At 46.5% G+C, this 20,918-nt stretch overlaps 1 protein-coding gene across 6 annotated transcripts in view; it reads left to right on the top strand.

Annotated features, from left to right (window-relative positions):
- The window catches only part of FRY (FRY microtubule binding protein), a 674,187-nt gene that overhangs the window by 220,499 nt on the left and 432,770 nt on the right, over window positions 1-20,918 (top strand). The gene's annotated exons all lie outside the window — the stretch shown is intronic.

The raw sequence follows: 20,918 nt of genomic DNA, 5'->3' as shown, positions 1-20,918 counted from the left end.
GTGGTGAGGGTTCAGCAAATTAAAAGCATCCAGAGTAATTCTTTGACAGAGCAAAAGATAAATCTGTAATGTCTCCTTGAATATCTTTGACAGAAATGTTTTTGAAAGACCGGCAACCATTTTGTTTACACTTTAGAAAATAAGTATGCAGAAACCAATTTTGAAAGAGACATTCTATGAATTGATTTCTATGATAAGATAAATGCCATTCATCCTGAAATTTTCCATTAAACCATTTATATTAAATGATTTCTCAGTAATGGTATTCCATTAAATCGTTTTTCTATGAAATCACATGCAACCTTCAGCCTCCTCTCCAAAGCTCTCAATCATGGGCTGTTATAAACACCTCATTGTGACCCAGTTCAAAGTATGCACTATATAATATGCTGCTAAAGAAAATGCACGAACGCATCATCCTTGAAATAGCTAACACTGTTATTGAGTGCAAGGTTAAGTAAAATATGTGACATATAAACAGCAACTAAATCACTGACACGGATTACATGAACATTTTATTTACATAAATTGTTCAGAAATCATCAGTGTCTTTACCAGTAAAGTTAAGACCATGAATATAGGGCCTGATAGGGACCCGTTTCAATGTCCATTTTAAATTACAGCTGGGTCTGAGACCTGGAGGGAACCAGCCTACGTAAAGCCCTGGAGAAGAGAGGAGTGAACGGATGAAATTAAAGAAAGAGATTATGCGAGAAACGAATTGGTGGGGCTGGTTTGAGCAGTTTTCCCTTTTGGTTCCTCAGCCCTACCCTGATTACATTGTGAATTATTGCAAATTAAGTGCTGTACAAAAATGCCAACTAAGTGCGAGATAAGAGCACATACAATGCTGTCCATGCCAGCATTAAGTGACTGTACACTTGTCAGGCAGCTATTTTCGGAACCCTCTCACCAGGCTGGTCAGCATCCTGGTGGCCACCAGCCTTTGGAGCTCTCCCAAACCCGGCTCCTAAGGTCAGGAACTTGGGAGTCATTTTTGACGAAGGGCTTAACTTTGTGGATCACGCGAACAAAGTAGCAACCACAGCCCACCATAAACTGAGAATGATTAGGAAAATTAGCCCGTTTCTGCCGGAGGCAGCTACTAAAACACTGGTCAGCTCTTTAGTTCTAACGTCCCTTGATTACTGCAATGGTCTTTTCCTAAATGCTCAGGTCAGGGTAACGAAGAAGCTACAGGCAATACAGAATGCTGCAGCACGTGTTCTTTCCGGAACACCCAAATTCTCGTCTATATCAGATACCATTAAAAAATACCACTGGTTGACGATCCGGAATAGGATCAAGTTTAAGTCACTTTGTATAGTGTACAAGGCCCTTAACGATCAAGGACCGCATTTCCTCAGGGACCAGCTGATACCCTACAAACCTTCTAGACAGCTTCGTTCCACCACTCTTAACCAGTTAGTGATCCCTCGTACTAAAACAGTGTCCTGGGGTGACCGCCGCTTTTTAGTCGCGGCACCCAAGTTATGGAACACCTTGCCTCAACACATTAGGCTAAGCCCTTCACTTCTCCAGTTCCGCAAGAGACTGAAGACATGGCTCTTTAACCAGTAACATCTATTATATGAGCTTCTGGAGTAATTAACATCGAGCTGAAGTTATGCGAATTGTTTAAGCGCCGAGACGCCTGCGGGTATTTGTTCGCGCTCTATAAATGGCAAAAAATAAATAAATAAAATAAATATTGACGTGTGAGTTTAACTATGGAGGCATTGCTTTTGTATAAAAGTGCCCAGCGCTTCCAATGTTTAACCCGGCTGTGAACAGTGATAGAGAGCTCCCAAGGGCGTTAGGGGTTGTGTTGGGTATTGGCAGATTTGCTTTTTCAGACATGAATGCTGCAATATAATCATGTGGTCTGAGCCAAGATTGATGCTCTTTAGCCTTACCAAAAGTATTCCCATAAGGTTTTTTTTGTGTCTTTCTGTTTTGTTTAACTTTTTAAGTTTGACTTATACCAGTCTGTTCCTGTTGAGGACTGACTCTGTGCCACTATCCCAGAACGGATTTGGTTTGATATTACTAGGCACTGTGGGCCGCACTGAGGCGTAGCTATCATTGGTGCTGCAAATGCAATGACACCATGCCCCAGTGGCTTGAGGGATCCACTGAACCATGACTATTGCTGCAATTTATAATTAAGACAGCAGCGGAGGAGGGGTGTAGATTTCCTTACTTGCGCTATGGCCCATGGCACACTGCCTCAAACCTAGTACTGCCATTTTTCTAAAACAGAGCTGACCTACTCTGAAATATCCTAAATATTATCAAATCTGTATTTATATTTATATTACACTTATCTTTGAATGTTTTCCATGTTGCACTCCCTCGTCTCCCACCTCCCTTCTTGCCCCTGGGTCACTTGTAGCATTTGTACTGGGCCCCAAACTAATTTTGTATTGAAATTTTACTCATCTAACCTCTGGCTACCTATCACACTCAATTTGTCCTCTGATGGATCTTGTTCTGTGCTGAAAGGGACTGGATATTCGGAGGATGAGCAATTATCCAATGAGGACCAGGAATAAGTTAATTTCTATATTCAAGTGTCAATACTATTAGAAAACTCAACAAAACAGCTAAAGAACATAAGTCTAATTATTTCTCCACAAGGAATAATGAATCAAAATCAGCAGAATTTAGAAAAGTTCCAAAGTTTATTTATTCATTCAGAAGTAAGAACATAAAAATAAACAGCGTGCAATCCTAGGATTAAATTACGACTGGGTTTAATAAGTAATGTTGAATTCTCAGAGCTCCAAGGAGGACAGAAAAAATCTACCTCTGCCGAAAGAGATTTGGACATCTATAGCATGGGTCAATAGAAACTTAGTTGAGCCTCATACAAACCCTTGGAAAAGTTCAGTAAGTTCCAAGTGACCAGTTTCAGTTCATTAAAGACCATAATGTCTGTTGGTGCAACACCAAAGTCACAGCAGCATGACACAAACCCTTCAGCCGAAAAGGTTCAACTGCGCTAGCACACAGATCGGCAGCAGATCGCTGTATTACGTCACAGTTCGCCTTAGTCCTCAGATGTCCAAGCCGTCATTACCCACTGCTGCAAAGCTGGCCACACACCCTCAGTTCCAAAATCTGAACAATTCTACGCCAAAGGTTTCCAGGATGACACCCCTTAGCATGACCAGAAATGTAAGACCACTCTGCCTTATTGGTCGTCTTCGATGGGATGAGGAAGAGGTAGTAGGTAAAAATAATTCAAATCCGGACGAATTAAGTAATTCAAGTTACATAGTTTCCTTAAACCATTGCAAGCTTAGTCCAATGAAGAATTAGATATTTCAGAGAGTAAGTGGAAAAACTGCTTATGAATTTGTCAATAGTCCTTTCGCAAGCGTTAGTTCTAGCATGTAACAGATTTTGTTGCTACTGCGGTTAAGCTGTACTGAGGATGTCAAAGGAAACAATTGAAAGTCAGAATACAAATGGCAACTTGGCTAAATGTTCCATCAGACTTCAGACTATTAAATTCATGAGTTCACGTTTGGAAAATAAAGCAAGATCTGATGCCTACTTGAAAAACAGCTCTCACACGATGAATTATGCTGTATTATGAATCTCACACTGATAGTAAGTGGTATAAATTTAATATATGAATGTTTAATAAACACTTCAAGTCTTATTTCATGTACGAATAAGGTACTCCTAACATTTTTCAAATGTCAAAGTTCCACACATATAGGAAAAGTACATGTACGTTTCTTTAGCGTAGACTAATATGGCACACATTTAAATGTACGTTATACATGAAATAATACATTTGTAAATTGTCACGTCAAAAAGCCATTACACATAAAATTTCTTATATTTCATTAATATCACATTATCAAATCATAAGATCAAATCATTAATACTCATTCATTTACATCTGTTAAAGTAAGCATAAGATATAACATAAGCTATTCTAGCATCTGCATGCTTTTACGTTGCAGTATCTCAATTCAGGTTGGATTTGTCGTTTTCCAAAAACGTAAAGCTTAACACACATTTGTCATCATTTATCAAAAGTATTGTCAAAATCTTTTCTTTTTGTCACAAATTTGTTGAACAAAACCTCTTCTTTATCTGGTCTATTCTCACCTGGCACATGCAGGACAGGCTTTGGAATGTTAGGGCTATGAAGGTTCTGTGTTGGCCATTAGAGCCATTCTTGCCTTGGATGCAGTAAGAAGAGTAATGCATGAATTTCATAGGCTACTGCTTATGTGCCCTTGTTACCACACACTCACTGCACTGACTAAAGGTTTGAGATTGAATTAGTGCCTCACTCATAGTCAAGTAGGATTTAACTAGCATTGCACTGCTTCAAATTCCTGTCCGATCCAGTCTCCTCCTTCTCTGGCCTCCTGCCTTTGTGCTCAATTTTGGTTTGAGATGCCAGATTCACAACCTGCGGCCTTGATGTGCTGTTTATTCAGTAAACTGCTGGCACCTCTCACCGTCCACAGTCAACCTATTTACAAATCTTAATTACGATTATCAGTGGAAAACAGCAATGGCAACATTGTGGTCATTGTAATGTTTTTTAATTTCTTCAAATGAAGTACAAATGTAAAGTCTCTGTTGTTCAGGATGAGAGAGATCTTTTATGTAAGGCTAGCCTTTTGTCTTCATCCTGATCACTTTTCACTGTAGTTGGTGGAAAGTCAGTTGCATTAACCTCACGCCTCCTTGTGCCTCTGTTGTGGTAAACATCATCCTTCACCACAAATGCGTTACAACGCATGCCATTAACCCTGCGAAATATTCTCTGTATGCAATATCAAAACAGGTTTGCAGGTGTTCTTCTATCAAGTGTCCTCTCTAGGCTGTTTTCCACACACAGCCTTTTTGTAGAGTGATGCTCATGACAGCAGGGTTTGCTTCAGCCTGGAGTACCTACAACAGAGTAATAGGACACTTTAGTCTGCAGGCGTTTACGTGGGCCATTACCCCACATTTTTTACTCCACAAAATCTTTTACAAAGCAGGGCTTTACGCAGCAAACCATTACAATGCATTCCCCAAAGCAACGGTGGAGTTAGAATAGTAAAGTGCGTTGTAATGGGGAATGCTTTGTAATGGATTACGTTGTAAAGCCCTACGCTGTAAAAGATTTTGCGGAGTAAAAAATGCGGGGTAATGGCACACGTTGTAAATGCCTGCGTACTAAAGTGTCCTATTCCTCTGATAGAGGTACTCCAGGCTGGAGCCTACCCTACTATCATGAGCATCACTCTACAAAAAGGCTATGTGTGGAAAACAACCTAAAGAGGACACTTAATAGAAGAACACCTGTAAACCTGTTCTGAGATTGCATACAGAGAATCCACATTCCTTATCTGCATTGATTGCATAAAAGTGGGAGCTACTTGCATCCTTGTTGCTTCAGTTCAAAGTCCTTTCACCAAGGACGGGAGTATTGCGCAGTCACTCTGAGAACTTCTGTATAGCCAGAACTGGTGTCTGTGTGACAGCCATCTTCCCAGAGGAGAGGGTACATCCCCTGAAGTCTTTGCTTGCTAGAAGAGCACTACCCACTGACCTAAAGCTCCTGGAAGGCAGCCTCCCTGTTTAGAGAGTGAAAGAGCTTGTCAAGCCAAAGGAGGTGCGACTATTCAGTGAATCGACTAAAGTCGATAGAGAGGGGCCCTCCACAGCTAAAGGGACTGGGCGCCAACCAAGAACGATCAAGTCAAAAAATTCTTTCCCTTTGGAAAATCAATCAAGAATACATAGGATCATTCAATCACTCACAAATATCATTTCTGTTCCACACTAAATTAGACCCCAAGTTTCAACAAGGTCCATTGCCACGAATGTTTAGAATTGGTAAGATCTTTAATGTCAGCAACACATTTTGCGGCAACAAAAGGCAAATTATGTGGCTTATTGCCATGCATTTTTTGATTTTTTTGTCATTTTTACACATGGTACCACTGTCTGAAAATATTTCACCTTATTAGTACCAACCTTTTGGTGGACTTGCTCTTTTCATGGCACAGTTCCTTCTGGTAGCTGCTGCTGTCCCCGTTACTGCTGCTGACCCTGTTACTGCTACTGACCCCTGGTCAGGAGTTTGAGATCCTCCGCCACCTGCAGGCTCCTGCTTGCGCCTCATCCCTGGTGGTCTAGAGGTAGAGTGTCACTGCTCTGCTGCTTGACTGTCCTCTCTCTCTTTCTGCATTTCTTTCTCTTTAATTTTGAAATGCTTCAGCCGTTTTTGATTCTGCCTTTTATGCTTTTCTTTCATTTTTCACTGTTTTTTGCTCCTTCGTCGTCCCTGCCGCTGCAATCCCCCGTGGCCTCATCCCCCTCCAGTGACCCTTCCCGCTTTTTCCCAGCAGTCCAGTCCCCCCCCCACAGCACTAATTAATGGCAGCTGTGCAAGGACCGCATGGCATAGTCTCCAACAGCATGCCAAAGGACCTGGACTGCGCCCAGCGCCAGCCACCCTGGTTCTCGGACCTTCCAACACTACAACGCAAGCACCCTCCATGCCCTCAACTGAGGACGCCACACCGCCTGCCACCTAGGGTCTTCGAAGGAGACCCATGGACCCTTTGCCTGCCGGAACTGCAGCCACGCCTTCACCCACGCCAACACGCCAGCTCCCCTCGCTGCCCAGCCGACCAACAGCACACTGGACAGGCTCAACTGCATCCTCCTCAACATGCGATCCCTTCCCAAACAAGCCACAGAAATCTGGCACCCCCTCAAACTGCCTCTACCAACATCTCTTTCTTCAAGGAAACCTGGACCAACCCCAGTTCTGGACTGGATATCGGCATCGCCATCCCCGATGGCTGCAAAATCACCTGCAATGACCACGCAGACCGACCAGGAGTAGGCATCGCCATCATCCACAAGAACACCCTCTGACTGACCACACACTCAAACGACTCAATGACAACCATGGAACACCTCCATTACCAGATCCAGACCAACCTAAAAAACATCCCTCTGTGACACCCTCGTCTATAGGGCCCCCACAGCCACGTCTGCCCTTCACCGACACCATCACATACCTCATAGCACCCCATGCTCCCGCATCCACCAAGTACATCCTACTCGGAGACCTCAACTTCCACCTGGACAACCCCAGTGACCAGAACACTGCCTCCCTCCTAGAGAACCTCACCAGGATTGAACTCAAGCAGCTAGTGACAGCACTGACCCGCACAACCGGACACACGCTCAACTCCGTTTTCTCCTCCAGCGGAAGCATCACCTATATCTACGCCACCGAACTCCTCTGCCATTCAGCAGGCCCAACAGCGAGACCACAGACTTCCCTCCCTCCCTCCCTCCCAAGACCGCTGCAACCAACTGCACCTTCTTGCATCACAAGGTCAGGCAGATCTATGACAGCTTCGGCACCCAAGACCACGCCACTACCCCACAATCACCTCACGCAACCATGCAGCACCCCAACAGATTGTGCTCAACTGGACTCCACTCACCACAGACGACACACTCAAGACCATGAAGAGCATCCAGTCAGGAGCCCCATCGGATTCTTGCCCATACCACATCTTCCAAAGAGCAGCCGCCTCCTTCGCGCCCCCGGCTTTGCCCCACCATCAACTGCTCTATCGAAACCGCAACCTTCCCAGACGACTGGAAATGCACCGAGATCAACCTCCAGCTAAAGAAGAAGTCTGCCGACCCGAGAGACCTCAAGAACTTCAAATTGTTTTCCCTTCGCCCCTTCCTAGCCAAGGTCATCGAGAAGGCCATCAACCCTCCGAGTTAATTGAAGAGAACCAGGTCCTGGACACCTCCCAATCTGGTTTCAGAAGCAACCACATCACAGAGACTGCACTCCTCACCACCACCATTGACATCCGCTCCCTCCTCGACTGAGGCGAAACCATAGACCTCATCCGACTGGACCTTCCAGCTGCCTTCGACACAGTATCCCACAGCACCCTAATCAAGAGACTCCCCGACTCCGGCATCCGCGACAAGGCACTGGACTGGATCCACTCTTTCCTGACTGGCCGAACACAGCGTGTCAGACTACCCCCATTCATTGCAGAACCTACAGAGATCAGCTGCGGAGTGCCCCAAGTCTCCTCCCTGAGCCCTGCCCTCTTCAACATCTATATGGCTCCCCTCGCAGCCATCGTCCGAAGCCACTCAAAATCATCTCCAATGTCAACGACAACCCAGCTGATCCACTCCCTCACCAACGAATACAAAGGTGCCAGAATCAATTTTCACTACGGAATGAAGGTAGTTGCTTCCTGGATGGAAGGCTGTCGCCTCAAGCTCAGCTCAAGCAAGACCGAAGTACTCATCCTGGGACCCATCCCCTCAGCCTGGGACAACTCCTGGTGGCCCGCCGCACTAGGATCCCCTCCAACCTCTACGGACCATGCATGCAACCTAAGCATCATACTGGACTCCTTGCTCTCAATGAACCACAAAATCAATGCTGTATCCTCATCCTGTTTCCACATGCTCCACCTGCTTTGAAAGACATTCAGATAGCTCCCCACAGAATCCAGAAAGATAGTCACCCATGCACTCATCACCAGTAGACTGGACTACGGCAATGCACTCTAAGCCGACGTCACCCGGAAACAGCTCAGGAAGCTACAAAACATTCGAAAGGCCTCGACATCCCCTGTCGCAGTCACATGACAACCCCTCCAACTCCACTGGCTCCCTATCAACAAGAGAATCACCTTCAAGCTCATCACACATGCCTACAAGGCCCTCCACGACGCAGGACGAGATATCTGAACCACCGTCTCGCTTACCACACACCCACCAGACAACTCTGCTCCGCCCAGCTCACCCTGGCCTCCATCCCACAGAACCACAAGGCCAGAACCTGAGGAAAATCCTTCTCCTACCTCGCCGCCAAGACCAGGAACACCCTGCCCCTCCACTTCAGGCAATCCGCGTCATTAACCCAATTCCGGAAGGATCTCAGGACCTTGCTCTTCGACTTAACCTCCACACCCAGACAGATGAGCAGCCACCCCTTCCTTCAGCGCCCTGAGACCCCCACAGGTAAGAAGCAACGCTTTACAAACCCCTGATTGATTGAATTTAACACCTAAATACAGCAATAAGCAACAGAAATATGGCATTCAATCTTTTAAAAGACCTTCCGTAGCGCAGGAACAAATTGCCATGTTTTTAGTGGCTCTTGGTCCATTTGAGCTAGAAACCACTTTATTTTTGATAAAATCTACAGATTATGCAGCAAACAAAGGTTTATGTGGCAAATGCGGCAAATCCAGTAAATCCAATATTAAAAAACGATGCGGTCCCAGAATCGCATAATTCCAGTGGCCCTGTTAATAGCCCTTTCAGTCCAATTAGCGTTGCGCCCCTGTGTAGAGTCATAGTAATAAGCAGAACATTCAAAAAGCTAATTAACGCATTAATAGCAAGTTTTGCTCCTTCGAGAAGTGTTGAAACTACTTGCCACATCGATTCACCTGCATAAAATTGTTCAGTCAAAACCCAAGAAGGTGCATTATTTCTAAACTAGTCACAACCCTGATTCAGGGGCAAACGGAATTTGCCCTCAATTCAAAATTTTCATGGAGCCTGTAATGAGCCTCAGAATGTAAATATTTTAACCAGCGTACTAAGTTTTATTGACTGAGGAAGGAAGCACAGCCGAGACAAGCATGCTGAACTTTGAACACGTGACCATGCAGGTCTTTGGGATTGCAGTAAGCTTTCTGGAATTGTCAAGTCAAGTCAAGTCAAGTCAAAAAGATTTATATAGCGCACTACATACCCATAGGGTCTCAAGGCGCTTGAGGGGGGGGTGGGGAATTACTTGTCGAATATCCAAGTTTTAAGTTGCTTTCTGAATGCTAGGTGGTTCGGAGTAAGGCGAAGGTGAGTAGGAAGAGAGTTCCAAGTTTTAGCTGCCAGGTAGGAGAAGGATCTGCCTCCCATGGTGGTTTTGTTGATGCGAGGTACGGTGGCAAGAGCTTGGTTGGAGGATCGTAGCTGACGGGAGGGGGTGTAGAAGGACAGTCGTGTGTTGAGGCATTCAGGTCCAAGTTCGTAAAGTGCCTTGTGTGCGTGGGTTAGGAGGCGGAAAGTAATCCTCTTATTTACGGGGAGCCAGTGGAGGGTTTTCAGATGACCAGAGATGTGTTCTTTGCGCGGGATGTCTAGTATGAGCCTGGCAGAGGAGTTCTGGATGCGTTGGAGTTTTTTCTGGAGTTTTGCGGTTGTACCGGCGTAGAGGGTGTTTCCGTAGTCCAGGCGGCTAGTGACCAATGCGTGGGTGACCGTTTTACGGGTTTCGGTGGGGATCCAGCGAAATGTTTTTTTGAGCATGCGAAGAATGTTGAAACAGGAAGATGAAACGGCGTTGACTTGTCTGGTCATCGAGAGTGAGGAGTCCAGGATGACGCCCAGGTTCCGTGCGTGGTCTGTCGGGATGGGTGCCTTTCCAAGGGCCTCTGGCCACCAAGAGTCATCCCAGGCGGAGAGGGAGGTGCCTAAGATGAGGACTTCTGTTTTGTCGGCGTTCAGTTTCAGACGGCTGTGCTTCATCCACTCGGCTACTTCTTTCATTCCTTCGTGTAAGTTGGTTTTGGCGGTGTTGGGGTCTTTTGTGAGTGAGAGGATCAGTTGAGTGTCGTCAGCATAGGAGATGATGTTGAGGTTGTGTTGGCGAGCGATGGTCGCAAGGGGGCTCATGTATACGTTGAAGAGGGTGGGGCTGAGAGAAGATCCTTGTGGCACGCCACAAATGACTTCAGTGGACTCTGACTTGAATGGTGGGAGGCGGACTCTCTGTGTTCTTCCGGTGAGGAACGAAGTGATCCATTCCAGTGCTTTTCCTTGGATTCCGACGTTTCTGAGGCGCTGTTAAAGGGTGCTATGACAGACTGTGTCGAAGGCAGCGGAGAGGTCGAGGAGGATGAGGGCGACTGTGTCTCCGTTGTCCAGTAGAGCTCGAATGTCGTCAGTTGCAGCGATGAGTGCGGTCTCAGTGCTGTGTTTGGCTCGGAAGCCGGACTGTGAGGAGTCTAAGGAGTTGTTGGTTTCGAGGAAGGCGGCGAGTTGATTGTTGACAGCTTTCTCGATGACTTTGGCAGGGAATGGAAGAAGCGAGATGGGGCGGTAGTTTTTGAGTTCGGTGGGGTCCGCTGTGGGTTTTTTCAGAAGGGCGCTGAGTTCTGCGTGTTTCCAGCTTTCCGGGAAGGTGGCGGAGTTGAAGGAGCAGTTGATGACATCTCGGAGGTGTGGTGCTATGATGGAGTCTGCTTTGTTGAAGATGTGATGAGGGCATGGGTCAGTTGGGGATCCTGAGTGGATGGAGTTCATCAGGCGGATGGTGTCCTCAGTGGAGATTGGGTTCCAGTCGTTGAGGGTGTTCAGGGGGGGTGGAGGTCCTGCAGAAGGTTGGGTGGGTTGGTCTCCGGGTCGGTTGTCGAAGCTGTTGTGGATGTCTGCGATTTTGTTGTGGAAGAAGGAAGCTAGGGAGTCGCATAGGGCTTGTGAAGGGGTGATGTCGTTGGAGTTGGCTGATGGGTTGGTGAATTCTTTGACGATGTTGAATAGTTCCTTACTGTTGTGGGCGTTGTTGTCTAGTCGGTCTTTGAATGCGGCTTTCTTGGCAGACCCGATTAGTTGGTGGTGTATGCGGGTGGCGTTTTTGAAGGCGTCCCTGGTGCTGGTGTTTGTAACCAAATTAATATTTTCATTAAAGCCTGCTGCCCAAGAGCGTAGCCATCAGTAGTGCAATGGTCAGCGGCGATCGGCATGGATCGAAGGCAGTGGGGTGGTCAGGATGCGGGGGAAAGCGGGTATAAAAAAAAAAAAAAAAAAACGTACCTTCTCACAGCTTCCTCACCGCGTCTCTCCTCCTTAGTCGTCCCTTGCTCGTCCTCAACAGGGAGCACACCCAGTTTCCCAGTCAGCCAATCACAACACTGCCTTAGCAGCGTTGTGATTAGTCTGAGTGCCATGTTGACTGGGGGCCTGGGCATGTTCTCCACGTAGGCTGTAATGCAGCCTGCATGGAGAGCAAGCAAAGTGTGCAAGACTGTTTTGAGCGACCCGGGAGTGCTGGCCAAGCAGTGATTGTGCACTTAGGGGGGGTGCTACTACTCCTCCCCTGCCCCCGTCCCCTCACGCAAAGCTGCGGAAGTAGCAGAAAATAAAATGATGATAACGCAAGTTATTTTCCCTGTTTGACCTGCAAAAAAGCAGTGGGGCGAGGGAGCCGCCGCTGCATCAGGTGCATAGGCCCCACGGCCAGGGCCGGCCCAAGGCATGTGCAAACTGTGCACCTGCACAGGGCCGCCAAACCCGAGGGGCCGCCACGACGACCGACTGAGCCGAGGATCAGATTCGGATCTATCACTGGCGGCCCCCTGGCAGGATTTCCAAACTCCAAAATAATTTCCTTGGTGTATTGTGCTGGGCTTTATTAATGTCTATTCCGACCTCGCTCCAGCCTGTCTCTGGCTGGCTCACTTTGTACCTCTCAGCCCCTCCCTTTGCCTTCACACGTCTTCGTGTTCCGCTGCTCCCCGCATGGCTGAGCCTTTCACCTTCTAAACCCCGGCTCTTCCGGGGGCCCCCACCTACGCTCCCTGCACAGGGCCACCATGAGCCTAGAGCCGGCCCTGCCACGGCCCAGTCCTGTGAATGGACCCTGGGGCACCTATTATGGCTGTCTTTCCCTACCAGGGCTACACCACGGAGGTCCACGTTTGTCAAGACAGGTCGCGTTGTCCAGTGTTTCAACTAGGTTGTGCAGTTTGAATGATACGAGCTACGCCGTCGACCTGCAGTTTCCAATGAATTAACCATAATTGGATAATGCTTAGAAACGGACTGGCTGGTTGGAAGCGCAGCTCCTTTCCCTGATTTAAATGGATTGTTTTGCTTTTACATGTTCGCCTCGTCACCCGTGTTCCTGAGCAGTGATCCAAACACGGCCTGCTACAGCAGCAGGCATTGACCTTTATGCAGTCCATTTTAAAGGCCAATATTGTTTCATCAGTAGTCCGGGGAGACGCACGAGCTCCGTCTGTAGTGTGAAACCAGAGTAGATATGGAAGAAATACTCCTGATGATTTGAATTTTAGAAGTGAACGTATTCAGCTGTCCGGAGCGCTCCTGCTATTAACCTTCTGTCCTAATCCTGATTACAATCTGTAAATGATGCGTTGTTTTAGTGATGTCTGCGCGTGGATATTTATTCTGATCTTTTTTTAATGGACATAGAGGTGGTGCTTTTTATATAAGTTGTGGTTTAAATCGTATATCTAAGGTAATTGGATTGAAACAAATACTACGTATTTTTCATACAGCACTTCTCTACCACACTAATGATACCATATGAAACTGTAGACTCACTTATGTAATCGCGCATTCGATTTAAAAATGGCGGGAAATGCTGCACAGCATTTTTTCTATTTCGCAGATTTCTGGAAGTGTTTGTTTAAGGTTTTTCAACTGGATCAGATGTGTCCAGGCATGGAACTGGCTGTTTCCTGGCCGTAGGGTGGGCGGAGGGGTGGGGGAAAGAAAGGTGGAGCAGCATAGGTCCGTAAATGGCAAATCCATGCCAGATTATCAGGATATCCACCTACGATAAATGTACAAGTAATTAATCTAAACAGAGTCCATTGGCTATGGCTATTCCGAAAATCTGGCATGGATCTACCACTCCTGCACCCAAGTTGGATATTCTTGGCTTTAGAGACGAAAGCTGCATGTTACTGCTGAAGTTTGGTTAACCTGGGATTTGTTACTGCGGGAGCTTGGTTAGTCTGGAATGCATATGGGGCGGATTTTCTTGTGTACAGGGAGTGTAGTCTCGCACCTTGAGCCCAAACACTCCTTGCGGGTTGTTCTGGGCTGATTGCACAAACATAGTCCCCTTGGAATGTCAGTCAAGATGGAAGCCAAAAAAAAATTAACGCACAGACAGCCCGGAGCTATTCCCAGCATTAAGTCAAGCATTCCCAGGGCGTCTCTATTTATCACGGACTAAATTAGACCTATGGTGTTGTGGGTCAGGAGGGTTTAGGCGCGACCGGAAGGATCCGGTGGCCCTTATCTGGCACCAGATTAGATGTTTCCATGTCAGCCACTGCCATGAGCGGGACAAGGGAAGCTTGCAGTAGCGATAGCCTACAAAGTCAAGTGTTGCGCGTTCCCTTTCACAGCATGCTCCGCTTCTGCTGGCACCCAGCCTGGGAATCTAAAGCCAGGAATCCCTGGCATGGAAGGAGCGCGCTGAAATGTGCAGTCATTGCTCTTCAGCACAGTCGCGAGCCATGCTGGCCAAGTCTACTGCGGTCCTCAGCACACTGTCCCTGCAGCCCGCTTAGGTTCCTTCTTGACCCTGACCCCAAGGACTTACTGGATGCACAATTACTGTGACATTTAACTCATGACTCGTGCATATCTCATCTATAGCTACAGTTCTTCTTAGTTCATTGTCTAACATAATCTAGAACTCACCTGTTTTGGTCATAGTCTTTGGTTTGTACCTTCTCTTTATTCTGCCTTCTTTATTTCACAGTTTTTGGTCTTCATTGATTTCAGGCCCGGTTCTAGAGGGTGGGCCAGTACCCCACCCTAACGTCAATCTTGGCCCTCCCAGTCACAGCATAAAACCAAGTGCAAAGTGCACATGTTAAATTCCTCTTTCTGTGTCATCGGGTGGAGCGTTGTGCTGTTCTTCAGCTGCTATGGGCTGGGCAGTGTCTGGCATCCTATCTCAGCCGCACCCAAGTTTTTCACAGGTCTTTAAAATGCCATTTACATGCCTTTGTGAGCTGGTTAATGAGGCTTTGTTTTCTTGTCACTGGTTCCAGTAACCCCTAGCTCCACACTTTGCCTGTTCCTTACATTTGCATTTTACTTTTACTGCCACAGAGAGAGAATCCATTTAGTGAAAAGGCATATCGGGAGTAGAGCTGCCACCTTCCAAGAGAAAAATATAGGCCATTAGTTGTTTGAGTCTGCAAAGGCCTTGCTGTGATACTAAACAGGGCTGTAAATAAAATCACATGTATTCATTTTAAACATGACTTTCTGTCTTTGTTTCGTTTAATTATTAGTCCTGGATCATTAATGCAGAACTAGAACACATTTAAAAGTATTTTCTATTTAATGTGCTGTTTGAACTATGCACAGATAAGGGCTAAAAATACTGGCTTTATGTGCTTTTTGTACTGGCCGGGACATTAACATATCAGTGGTGCCGCCGGTAGAAATCCAGTCCGCTGGCAACCCTAAAAACGATATTTTATTTGTTGCAGGATCCGCAATTATTTATTTCCTCCACCCTCCATTCCTGATTGATGCCATAATAGCAATAGTTTAACTTGCATCTGAAAGCCTACCCGCTAACCGTCAATAACATGCTGAGTTACTCCAAGTGTCTGGGCATACATCCTACATCCAGACAACTCACTCGTTCTCAGCGGTCACGGTCCCCAGGGCCGGACTGGGAACCAAAACCGGCCCCGGCAAAGTGCTCAGCCGCCCCCCTGCGGGAAAGCTTGGGGTGCGACCGAGCTCTTTCCCGGGGCTGGATTTTGGCCGATTTTGTTACAGGGCCGATTTTACAGCTATGCTGCATAAGCGGCCATGTAACAAAAACGGCCCCAGGGGCCCAAAACAGACCCCCACCCTTGCGGCGCACCGGGGGATTGCCCGGTGCCCGCAACGGCCAGTCCGGCCCTGGTGACGGTCACCTTGCACTCATAGCAATCACACTGCTCACTATGCACTCATGTTGTTGCTGCACTCACACTGTTCATCCTCCTCTTACCCAGCGCTCACATAAGCACTCTGGTCACCCTGCACTCACATTCACTACACCAGACTCACGCCACTCTCCATGAACTCATACTTTACTCCCTCCATTTACCCTGCGATCACATGAGCACACTGCTCACCCTGCACTCCCAGTGCTCACACTGCACTCATATCACTCACCATGCACTCACACTGTTCACTCGGACCTCACCCTGCAGTCACACGGGCACACTAGTCACCCTGCACTCATGTGATATTCACTCACTTCTTACTCTCACTGCTCCCCCTGCAATCTCACTCAAACAAGCACATCACTCACAATGCATTAATTACTCCCACTCTGCACGGTCACCTACACCCAAACTCATATGGTCATATCACTCACCCTCCAGTGACTCCTCTCACTCTACTCTCACACTGGCACATTGCTATCTGTGCACTCACATAAGCACTCCCACAACTAACCTTTCACTCTCGTAGGCACACCACTCACCCTGCACTCACACCAAACAAACAAGCACATCACTCACCCTGTAGTCACAGCACTCACCCTAGACTCTCTCCTCTCACTGTGCATTCACATAGAGACACCACTCAGCCTGCACTCATATAGGCGCTCTGTTCACCCTGCCTGCACACATGCACAATAGTCTGCAGAAACTCATGAGTACACACCACTCACCCTGCACCAACTCCTCTCGTCATGCACTCACTAGTCACTGTAGAAGCTCACCCTTCACTCTTGCCGCTCACACTGCACTCACACACAGGCACATCACTCAACCTACATTTACACTGCTCACACCACCGTGTACTCGCTTCTTTGACTCTGCGCACTCCTCTCACCTAACATTCACATTGGCCCTCACCTTCTATTGCATTCATGCACCTCACTTGAAACGCACATCAGCACAGTTTTCACCCTACACTCACACTGCACTCTCTCACACTATTCATCATCACACAGCAGAAGACAAGAGATTCCACGGTGCAGGAGGTGCAGTGACACTAGGGCCCAGAGGCCAAAGTGGGCTACTGACACCTGATTATTGCTGTATTTCACAGTTCAAACAGGGGACCCATTTTGTTTCCTGCACCAAGGCCCATGACACACTGGCTACGCAACTGACCGCCAGCAGTTAGAGAGGAAGGCTCTTGAAAGTGAGGTCTTTTACGTTTGTGTTTCAAGTTTAATATTATAGCTGAATACTGTAACTTCTTCTTCAACTATTGGCGGTCTTGTGATGTGAGAACACAGTGCACCTTTCTTAAGAGAGCAGTGGGGTCGACAGATTGGTGTAGTGAAAAGATCTGACCCCCTTGCAGAATGAGATGAGAGGACCCTGAGCTGCCCATATCTCAAAGATATTCATTGGCCTTGGGATGACTGGGGCCCTCTGAAGGGTTAAGGTTCCCCCCTAGACGTCAGGGGGCCCTGCACCGAAAGGCTACAGAAGCCTGGTTACACCCCAGAGCATTCTATAATAAACTATAACCAGTGTAGAAATATGCAGAATCAAGGTGCTCTGGGTCACAGCTCTCAAATGTAAATTACAAAATGAAAATTGGAGTTTATCAGTGAGGAGTTTAACATGCAATCATAAGTAGAACATACTCATTTTAATCCGCTTTTTTGAACTTTGATTGGTGAAAATGCACAGATCATTTAATGCATGATCAGTGATCACCATTTGTATGTAATCGTATATTGGTGGCGATTGCTCGAATTTGGAAGAAGCCTAGCTGATGCTTAGGGGCAAAGTGTTTGATCTCCTGCATTAAGTGGCAACCCACCAACCAACTAAGGTTAAGGGAGGTGGACCTGCAAGCCAGTTTCAGGCCTGGTGCTTGAGTTGATGAGTTGTTGTTGCTCTACTCCATACCCAACATCACTGCAAAGTGTTTTGTGTAGTTGCACTAATAGATAAAACGAGAGATTAACCCAGAGAGAGCTACCATGAATCAGATGACTGTGTGCTACTCTGCCCGCAATCAGATTTCATTCTGTCTGTGTTGAAAGGTGTCATCTTGTTGAAAGGCCTCATCTTGAAATTATAATTAAATAGCATCCTGAATCTCATGGGATATGAGTTCTTTGGAGGTGAATCCCTGTTACTCTGGGTTCACTCACTTCTTGCGGTCCCTCAGTGTTTGATCTCGGGGATTTTCTTCTCCAGTTCTTCACTTTTTGAGTCTCGGCTTTGCCACCATTTCTTGTAGATTTGTTATGATAACCTTCTCTTGCTTATCTGCCTTACTCCTCTTACTCAGTTGTCTGAGATGCTAGTACTGCATTTTTAACAGTTCCATGTGATATGGCGTCCCCAGACTCCCCTGCAAAGGATATACGTATTGCAGCCTGGAGAGTTGGTGATTTCACTCCCAGTTCTATCTAGGAGTCACTCCATCTAGGAAGCTTTCTAGTGATACAAGAAGCATTCGCCTCTGTGTGTAGAATGACTTGCCTCCATGTTAACGCAGACATTGTTTCCAGTCATACACATAAAACTCCCACATCACTGTTGTTCGATGTTTGTCTAATTAATTTGATAGAAGCAAACTAAGACTACAAAAGAAAAAATGCTTAAATCCTTGTACCCACCATCCACCCCTAAACCCTAAAATGAACCGCAGCACAATTTACCACTATTCTACCCTTTATATGCTCTGTATATGCGCAGAATCTGCCTTTGTATCGCGGTGCCTGTTTAGAAGTAGATGTGATGTAATCTTAAACTTGTTGGCTACCTCCAGAAGGACCAAAAACTGAGCCCACGTGGCCTGCCCGAAGGCACCTGTGGCCCATCCAGTTGAACATTCCTGGAGTCAGATGGATTTATTCAATTCCTTCTTTCTTTTTGATTCCTTTCTGAAAATTAGCCGCCCTTAAATCCAATGACCAATAGCTATTTTTTTTATTTTTTTTGTTGCAACTAGGCATCAATGTAACATTTTGTAGTCAGGCAACACTGTGTACTAAGGTAATTTGGTGCATTCGTTTGACTCTCAACCAAATAATGCTACCATTGAACTCTATTGTGCTGTGCCCTTTTGCAAGTGCCTCTGTGTGTCCTTGTTATACCTCAAGCTCTCCCTCTGCCTCCCAATACGTGAAAATGCAACCTGCTGCCAGCAGCCATACCAGTAGAACAGGCTTATAATCCGTTTGTTCATGTTATTTTTATCCATTTCTCCCACATGTTGTTCTACTAACAACATCCTCAGCTCAGTCATTCCTGTCAATTCAGCTTTATTCGGCTTAAAAACAAACCATAGAAGCACAGAATAAAAACAACCCAATGTAAAATCATATTTTCAGTAATTTAAAGCATGTCAGAAGATGTTAACCTAAATAGCATAAGAAAAAAACAATGTGCATATATTCTACAGAATGACAGCTTCTCCATAGCTTTTCCTATCAATGCACTTTTTGAAAAAATTCAATGTTTGTGTACAGATTCTCGGGGAACTAAAGTGCTGCAGGAAAACTAATGCTGATTTATGCGGTCTAATGCTAGCCACCTTTAAAACAGTTACTAAAAACGTTTCTGAAAGTGCATAGAAGAGTAAAAAATTGGCTGTAATTTTGATCTTGTAGCATTGTCACAGGGACATGTTGGTAAGTGTGCAAACCAGGTGCCTTGGATGGGGAAAGCCACTAAAAAATGGAACATAAAACGGAACCAAGTTAAAAATAATCTATACTGAGGGTAGAAGTGAAAGAAAATTCTAGCCTCCACGTCAATTTTATTGATAACAGTTTTCACACTGTGTGATGCCGCATTTACTCATGTGGATCGCTTGTTGGCGATTTCTTTCACCAAGGCCTTGGCCTCTCTTCCTATGCTTTCAGGATTGGCAAAAAGCACTGGATAAAAGCTGTTATACGTATACAAGCTAGGGTATGGCCACCACATTTTCTAAAGGCAGGCAACCAGAGATATTCAACCTCAAGAGCTTAGCTTTCAGCATACCTCATACCTTCAACCAGAGTAGCAGAGGGCTAGTTTTAATTGTATACTCCAAATGCTCCAACCCACACTCTAGGTAGCACATTAGGGTAGTGAAAGACTGAAGTACAGCAAGCATCCTGAACAATAACATACTACGCCCTTTGTAGCGGGTCCGTACGCAGCTCAAAAAAGCAGGGTGGACTCTGGCCATCCTCTGCCTCACTATCCCCAGAGGAACACCCTGTCCTCTTGTTCTGTAAATTGTAAATGTAAATTGATACTTGTATAGCGCACTACTCACCCGCAAGGGTCTCAAGGCGCTTGTACGAATACCGCTGTGGAACCCATCCTGGCTTTCCCTGTGAGGCGTCCACTCCTGGGCACCCCCAAGGTGGAGGCCAGGCATCCTTAGCGTTGTGGGGGCCGTTGTGGAGATTAAGCAAGCTATTGCCCAGAGTTGCAGAGTGGGACTCCATGATTGGAATAGGCACCGAGGCGAGAATTATCAAGTCAGTGGAATTTTGAGCCAAAGACCCGCCGAGGTGGGTAATTGAACCCTGGTCCCGGGCTAGACCTCTGCATCAGGGTCTGCTGCTCTAATCATTGAGCCACACTTCTGGTGGTGTGTCCTGCGAGCACTGCTCTGATCATGCCGGTTCATGCATGCCTCTGCACCCTGAAGTGAAGCAAGGACGGTGACGGCATATTCTGGGCCTGTGCTTGCTTGCCAGCTAAATGCTTCGGAAAATGTTTGCTTCATAGTTTGTTTTTGAAACCAATATCAAAACTGTTGTGAAGCCACCCTGGCCCAAGGAGTAGTGGCACTCATCTTTATTTGTAGGGGAAAAGTCTGTAGGTAATCACAGATATGTTATAGGATTGCTGCTCTTTCTGGGGTTACACCTCCTTGCCACTGCTCCATAGATGCCACTTGCTATCATGCTGGACGTCTTTCTTTCTGCACACACAGAGGGAAGGCTGAAGCATCTCCCTGTGCAACTCCTGACCGCCTTATTCGATGCCAGGCCCTCCCTCACCATCTGAGTGAGACCGCCACTTGAGATGGGAACAGTCCATCTGCTTTAACCAGTCAACCTCTGTCTCCCAGGATCTGCGATTCACAGTTTACCAGATGCACTTGAATTTTTTAACACTAGTCTC

The sequence above is a fragment of the Lissotriton vulgaris genome, chromosome 8, assembly GCF_964263255.1.
Source record: "Lissotriton vulgaris chromosome 8, aLisVul1.2, whole genome shotgun sequence".
In the NCBI taxonomy this organism is placed as follows: domain Eukaryota; kingdom Metazoa; phylum Chordata; class Amphibia; order Caudata; family Salamandridae; genus Lissotriton; species Lissotriton vulgaris.
Note: the sequence above shows the minus strand (reverse complement) of the source record. Positions and strands in the feature narration are given on the sequence as shown.